Here is a 6,950-nt window from a genome sequence, read left to right on the forward strand (position 1 = left end):
CAAGAAATAATTCTTGGCTCACAACAATGCTTTTACCATTGCTCAAGATAACAGCTTTGATTTGCCAGAACTGGCTGCTCATGCTTTCTGGGGACACAAAACTACATTGAAGAGTGAAGGTGCGACCTCTGACTCACAGTCTCAGCCCTGGTCTTTACTGGTATGTTTGGATTTCAGCAATTTCATGTCCCTGAGATTGATGGAAAAGACGGGGTCAAGGAAGAGTAACAGGTTAGGAAGCACTTAAACAAATGGCCTGTACTCCATGGAGTACCCACAAGCAATACAGGAGTTGGTCCATGTAATTTTTAGGCCATTCTCTCTATCATTAAAAGTTGTGACAACTGAGAGAGGTTCCTTATGTGTGGGAGAAAGTAAACATCACTCCTGTCTTCAAGACAGGCAAGAAGGATTTCAATCTCTCTCCTTTTAAAGATAGTTGAATAAATAATCCTGGAAAATCAATTCCGCATGCTGGCTGTCAAGTCAGCTGGAGGAGATCATTTGGAGTGGTCAGCATGGAGGGGAAATCCTGCTTAAACCAAACTGAAAGCTTTCTACAAGAAGACTGAGTTGGTTCAGTCTTCTGTAGAATGAGAGACAGAGCAGTAAATATCACATATCTTGAGTTTGGTAAGGTTTTTGACACTGTCACCCACAGCAACCTCATCAACAAACTGATGGAAATACAGGGCAGGTAAGTGGACCGTGAGGCAAATTAAATAATGTTCTGAGCTGTTGGACTCAAAGAGTTGTGATCAGTGGCACAAAGCCCAGTTAGAAGGCTGCCGCTAGCTGTGATCCCAATGAATGGGAAATGGAGTAAAAACTATCCTATATCTTTGTAAATTACATATATGATGGGAGACATGGCACCTTCCATCAGCAGTTTGCAAATGATACAAAACTGGAAGAAGCAGTTTATACACCGACTGTGTGTGTTGCCATCAAGAGGCATCTCAACAGGATGAATAAATGGGTCAATGGGATTCTTCACTAGATTTTAGTCTGAAAGCCTCCTGGAACAATGTCTTTTCTTACTTGTGTCATTATTGAACTCCTTTTTTTTTAAAAAAAAAAAAGGTGTGTATATCAACTCTTTAAACAATTGCTAATGTCCCAATAACAGTGAAATGATAATGATTGTGTCACTGGTTCCTGGAGTACTTTATAACAAACATGATAAACTTTCCTGCAGCTTTCTCTGACTGGTATTTCTACATGCAAACTAGTAAAATATACAGTTGTAAGAGACAGACTGCCAGAGTCTGTCACATGAGTGACTATGGATTAGGTTCATACCTTGGGATTACTGCCTACATATACATGAATCAGCAACCAGTGTTCATGCCAGCAAAAAACACCATACAAAGTAATACTTTATTTAGAAATTATAAAATTATCACAATAGAGACCAAAACGTACTCAAACTCTCTGCAGTTGTGCATTTTGCCAGTTACACACAGAATTCCCCAGCTGTAAGCCCATGCACAATCCAGCAGACACAGTTGAACTGGTCCACACAGACTGGAGTGTAGGTATATGTCCCCAGGGAAGGTGGTCTGAAAGCATTCTTGTATGGAAGAGCTACCTCCAAATGGTGCCCTACTGGAGTTAACCCAGCTGAAGTTAAGCACTGCAGGAGGTAATATAGAGCTCTCCTACAGTGCTTTGCCATTGCTACCAATAGAGTAATTTCTGCCAAAGTCTTTCCAAATGATGCAACACAGAAGACTGAACCAGAACTATCAAGCCACGGATGTACAGATTACGAGCCGCGCTGACTATAAGCCACATCATCCGGGTGTTGGCAACATTTTGTTCTTTGTTCATACACAAGCCACACACAATTATAAGCTGCTCTGTAGTTCGCAGCGAGGATCCCCATGTAACTTTCACGAAGCGGTCAATTAGTAACAGAATCATGGGAACACAGTGTTTATTGGCTCGGGGCCGTGTGGGCCTGGCTCGGCTCCCCCTCCCCTGCCGCAGAGCTGCCCCGGCCTGGCTTGGCTCCCCTTCCCCCGCTGGAGAGCTGCACCGGCCCGGCACGGCTCCCCCTCCCCTGCTGGGGAATGGCTCCGGCTCGGCTCAGCTCCCCCTCCCCCGCCGCAGAGCTGCCCTGGCTCGGGGCTGCTGCATGCTCGCATTTCCGATTGGCAAATTTCTGAATTTTTTTTCATATATTAGCCACTCCCAAATACAAGCTGTACTTCCGGGTATGGAGCAAAACTTAAGTCAAAATGGTGTGGCTTGTAATTGTGAAATTACTGTAATTCAGACTTGCTAAAGGGCTTTTTGTCTGAACTTAATCTAGGTATTCATCTTTTAAGTCCCTATTCATCCCATCTTCCCTCAATCTGTTTTGGCTGGACTAGAGTAAATTTTGTTCACAGTGGCTGGTATGGGGCTCAAACCACTAACATTTTAGTTTTTACCTTTCTGATTTTCTCCTATTACTTGCAGAAATTCACTGCTAGGACTGCACCTGTGTTTTTCAATGCTCAGTAAATTAGTGGCATTCAAATGTTCTTTCAGGTTTACTTTTCAATAAAAACAGACTGATGTATGCTCAGGACAGACAGAACATACACAGCATAAGACTGCAAAGTTATGTGTCATCCTGTATAGAACTTCAGAGAAATTCATGTTTTGCCACAGCTACAAATTGATTATTGCATATGCTACTACTAGACACCATGGCACTTAATACAGTCACAGAATGGGTCAGGCTGGAAGTGACCACAGCAAGTCATGTGGTCCAACCTCCCTGCTGAGGCAGGGTCATCGCAGAGCATATTGCACACGATCACATCTAGATGGGTCTTGAGTATTTCTGGTGAGGGAGACTCCACAGCCTCTATGTGCAATCTTTCCCAGTGCTCTGTCTGCTGCCTTCGTTGGGGGGAAACGAAGGCAAGTGGCGACCTGGTTAGAGCGGGCCACGGCGAACACACACACATACACTTTTACAATCCCAGTCGCCGGACAAATCACTCGCTACACTGATGCAGTCGACGGTGAAATGCGTTTATTTCTCGGCAAACACGGGCTTAAGTAACTTTGATACAGCTGTGATTGGCTAACGCCATGGAGAGGGCGGGGTCTAACTCCTCGTGCATAACGACGTCTTCTGAGCGAACTTTCTAGCTCACCACATCTGTCACTGCACAGCAAAGAAGTTCCTCCTCATGTTCAGGAAGAACTAACTGTCCATCAGTTTCTGCCCACTGACTGTTGTGCTCTTGCTCAGCACCAAGCAGAGCCTGGATCCATCCACTGACACCCTCCCCTCAGATGCAGACACTGATGAGGTCCCTTCTCTGTTGGCTCTTCTTGAGACTGAATAGTTCAAATTCTCTCTGTATATCACATTGCTCATGATACAATAAATATTATAGCACTTGGAGGAAGGATATTCCAGATACTTCCTCAAACCTGTGTGAGCAACGCATATAAGCTCTGGCAAGAAAACTTAAGTATAATCTTCCAGGGGGTGGGGAATGGGGAAAGAAAAGAGAGATCAAGGAATACAGAATTTCATAAAGCTATCCTTTTGGAGCTTACCTGATAATAGTAGGCAAATCTAAAGTGTGAAATAATGGCTGCTCTGCAGCACTGCACAAAATTATGGCACACTGTCTTCTGGAGAGGAAAGCAGGGCATTATACTTTGTGCTGTAGAAGTTCATGAGTACAGTAATTTCACGACCATAAGGCGCACCAGACTATAAGGCGCACCCCTCTGGGGGCCGGCACATTTTGCAACTTTGTAGATCAGATAAGGCGCACCGGACTATAAGGCGCACCTTTTTTTTTGCAGCGAGGCTCCGCCCCCAGCTCCCCCCGCGCGGTTGCTGGCCAAGGCCCCGCCTCAACCCGGCAGCCATTGGCTCCCGGGCCTGCCTGTACCTGGCAGGGCCGGGCTATGCCCACCGCCGCTCCGTGCAGTGTCCCCAGGGCCCCGCTGTTCCGGGAGTTCCCTGGCACTCCGGGTGACCTCATGCCGGCAGGCTTGCCCTGTGCCGCTGCTGCCCGATTCCAGCTGCTTGCCCCCTCTCCGTGCGGCAGCCGATCCGATTCCGGCGGCTTTCCCCCTTCCCGCGCAGCGGCCACTCTGATTCTGGTGGTTTTTCCCCCCACCGCGCGGCAGCCGATCCGATTCCGGTGGCTTTCGCCCCGCCCCGCGCGGGGGACGCCCTGATGCCAGCGGGGACGCCCCGATGCCGGTGGGCCCACCCCGCGCAGGGGATGCCCCGATGCCGGCAGGCCGGCCCTGCGCGGGGGACGCCCTGATGCCAGCGGGTCCGCCCCGTGCAGGGGAGGCCCCAACGCCAGCGGGCCCGCCCCGTGCGGGGGACGCCCTGATGCCGGCGGTGACGCTGCGATGCTGGCGAGCCTGCCCCGTGCGGGGGAGGCCCCGATGCCAGCGGGCCCGCCCCGCGCATGGGCTGTCCCAATGCCGGCGGGCTCGCACTTCCGGGGTGGCAAATGTCGCACCTTTGTACATCAGATAAGGCGCACCGGACAATAAGGTGCACTTCCGGTTTTGGGGGGAAATTTTAGTCAAAAGGGTGCGCCTTATAGTCATGAAATTACTGTAACTGGATTATCCCAGGCTTAATGGGCAAGAACTTCTGATAGGTATATTAAGATATTTAACACTCTTCATTAGGAATACTGTGTTCATCTTCAGCAGATGTCGATATATTCATCATACAGACAGAGTTGTATTTCTGGTTTCTCATAACACCCTGCTATTCTCAACTTCTCTTATTAATCAGGAAATTACTGCTCCAAATGAGAATTTTACCTAGAATTTCAAATTACAGTAATTTCACGACTATAAGGCGCACCCTTTTGACTAAATTTTTCCCCCAAACCCGGGAGTGCACCTTTAGTCCGGTGCGCCTTATATAATGGACAAAGTTGTGAAATTCGCAAACCCAGAAGTGTGAGCTGCAATAGGGGGGTGGTGCTGCAGGAGCGTCGAGTCGCAAGCGGGGGTGGGAGCAGGCAGCCGCAGCTGGCAGGAGCTGCGTGGGGAGGGAGGGAGCTGCCCCCGGCCCCGGCTCCGGGGGAACGAGAAGCCGCCGGGCTGCGCCAGGAGTGGGAGGAATGAGGAGCCGCCGGGCAGTGCCAGCCGAGGCCTGGACGCGGGGAGAACGAGGAGCCGCCAGGCGGTGCCGGCCACAGGGGGATCGAGGAGCCGCCAGCGGCCGCAGCCCAATTGTGGGGGGAAGGAGCCGCCAGCGGCTGTGGCAGCCGAGCCACAAGCCGAGCTGCGCCAGCTAGCGCCAGGCGGGAGTGCCTGGGCCCGTGGCAACTGCGGCCGCTGGGCAGGGGAAGTCGGGACCCGCGGCTGCGCAGTAGTAGCCAGGACCCGCGAGCCGCACTAGCTGGTACCAGGGGCGGGCAGGAGTGCCGGGGCCCGCGGCACGGGGAGGGCACCTGGGGCTACGTTTAAAGGCTACGCCGATCTGTGAAAAATGTTTGCAAACTGAGTACCTGCCAGTAATTCATTATTTTGTTGCACGCAGCACAGCTCCTAGCTGCAAAAAAAAAGTGCAAGCCATGAGTCGAGCTGCGAGGGGGGGTGGGAGTGGGCAGCCCCTGGCCAGCAGCAGCCACACAGGGAGGGAGAGGGCAGCACTGCGCCGCCCTGAGTCGCAGGCGGCCCCGAGCCGCCCTGAACCGCAGCAACCCCGACCTGTGAGCCATGGTCGCCCCGAACTGCGGCAGCCGCGAGCCCTGCCTCGCCAGCCGGGGGCGGGCGGGAGTGCCGGGGCCCGCCCGCACACGGGGAGGGCGTTTGGGGCTGTGTTTAAAGGCTACACCAATCTGTTAAAATGTTTCCAATTTGAGCACATGACAGTAAACGCCAAAATCATGGGATTCCGTTCCTAATTAGTTACTTTGTTGCGTGTAGTGCGGATCTTTGCTGCAAAAAAAAAAAAGTGCGCCTTATAGTCCAGTGCGCCTTGTGGTCGTGAAATTACTGTAATTATGATAGACTTCCAATATAAGCTTAACCAAAAGTGACCTAAATATCCAACAAAAACCAGTGGATGGGAAAGCTGCTACTTACAATACAAAAATCATATTGTTACATTTAACTGTAAGGATGAAAGATTCTGCTTTTATACATAATTCAAAATGTGAGTCCAGGTCTTCACAGGAAACTCAAAAATTTTAGATGCCTTCTTTTAATCCCAAACTGTCAATGCAGTAGCAACACAAAATGCAGTTTAACTTTTCCTAAGATAGGCTACAGTCTTATTATCCGCATGTAGCTAGCCTACAGCCCATCTAGGTATCTGGGAAATGTTTGTGAAGTCATCAGTGCCAAGTTCCAGAGCCCAGGCCTGGACAGAACACAGCTGGGCTTGTTCCAGGTAGCCAGAAGCTACGGTGGTAACAGCATCATAGAACTTAGGTTGGAAAAGACCTTTAATATCATCAAGTCCAACAAACCACCTAGTACCACCACTATGTTCACCATTAAATCATGTGAAGTTCCATATCCACACTTGTTGTCAACAATACCAGGTATGGTGACCTCACCAAATTCCAGGCCAGCCTTTATCAGTACTTTATAACCCTTTCCATTAAGAAACTTTTCCTAATGTGTAAACTTCCTCTGTAGAACTTGGGGCCATTGCCTCCTCCCTGTCCCTTGCTACATGATCTCCCATGAGACTGATGCCCACCTGTTGTTTGTCAAACCTGGAGAACAGCTGATTCACTGTATAATCAACATGTAAACTGGCTATTAAATAGCACTTCTCTATTACCTGCTGCTAACGTACACAGCCACATTATACATATTACAGCTTCTGCAACCACCTATATGCCTTTTCATAGAGCTTGTCAAATTCTGCTTTATAAGGAAGTTGTTAAATACAAGTGGAGCTTCTAAACCCCAGGTTTTAGAAGAAAGGAGAAAGAGAA

The sequence above is a fragment of the Catharus ustulatus genome, chromosome Z (genome assembly GCF_009819885.2).
Source record: "Catharus ustulatus isolate bCatUst1 chromosome Z, bCatUst1.pri.v2, whole genome shotgun sequence".
Lineage (NCBI taxonomy): Eukaryota > Metazoa > Chordata > Aves > Passeriformes > Turdidae > Catharus > Catharus ustulatus.